The sequence below is a fragment of the Sinocyclocheilus rhinocerous genome, unplaced genomic scaffold (genome assembly GCF_001515625.1).
Source record: "Sinocyclocheilus rhinocerous isolate Xijiao unplaced genomic scaffold, SAMN03320098_v1.1 scaffold442, whole genome shotgun sequence".
NCBI lineage: Eukaryota > Metazoa > Chordata > Actinopteri > Cypriniformes > Cyprinidae > Sinocyclocheilus > Sinocyclocheilus rhinocerous.
The window spans coordinates 447,732-448,148 of record NW_015641030.1 but is presented as its reverse complement, the minus strand read 5'-3'; the positions used below and the strand labels follow the sequence as shown (position 1 = coordinate 448,148).

At 26.1% G+C, this 417-nt stretch overlaps 1 protein-coding gene across 1 annotated transcript in view; it reads right to left on the bottom strand.

Moving 5' to 3' along the window:
• The window catches only part of LOC107754201 (proteasome activator complex subunit 1-like), a 4,785-nt gene that overhangs the window by 2,014 nt on the left and 2,354 nt on the right, over positions 1 to 417 (bottom strand). The window lies entirely within an intron of this gene.

The window sequence follows — 417 nt, the reverse complement described above, 5'->3', positions numbered from 1 at the left end:
CAAAGAGTGAAAAATTTAAGGGGGTCTGAATACTTTCCGTACCCACTGTATATATATATATATATATGAATATTAATATTTTATTAAAAAACACAAGTTTTGTAACATTACATGTCTTTACTGCCTCTTTTGATCATTGTAGTGTGTCCTTGTTGGGAAAAAAAATACTGACCACAAACTTTGGAATGGAAATGTAATTTAACACCATAATTAATATTATTAAAGTAAAAGCAATGCATGTAGGTGAAAAATAGTCATATATATTTTTGCTAAAAAGTGTCATCCACACAAATGTATAAAACTTGCATGAATTACACATCATTTGAGTAATTGAGATAAACTACATATTAATTATTGGTTAAGTTAATCTATTAACTATTTCTGAAGGTTTCTTTTTTTTTTTTAAGTATCCCTAAC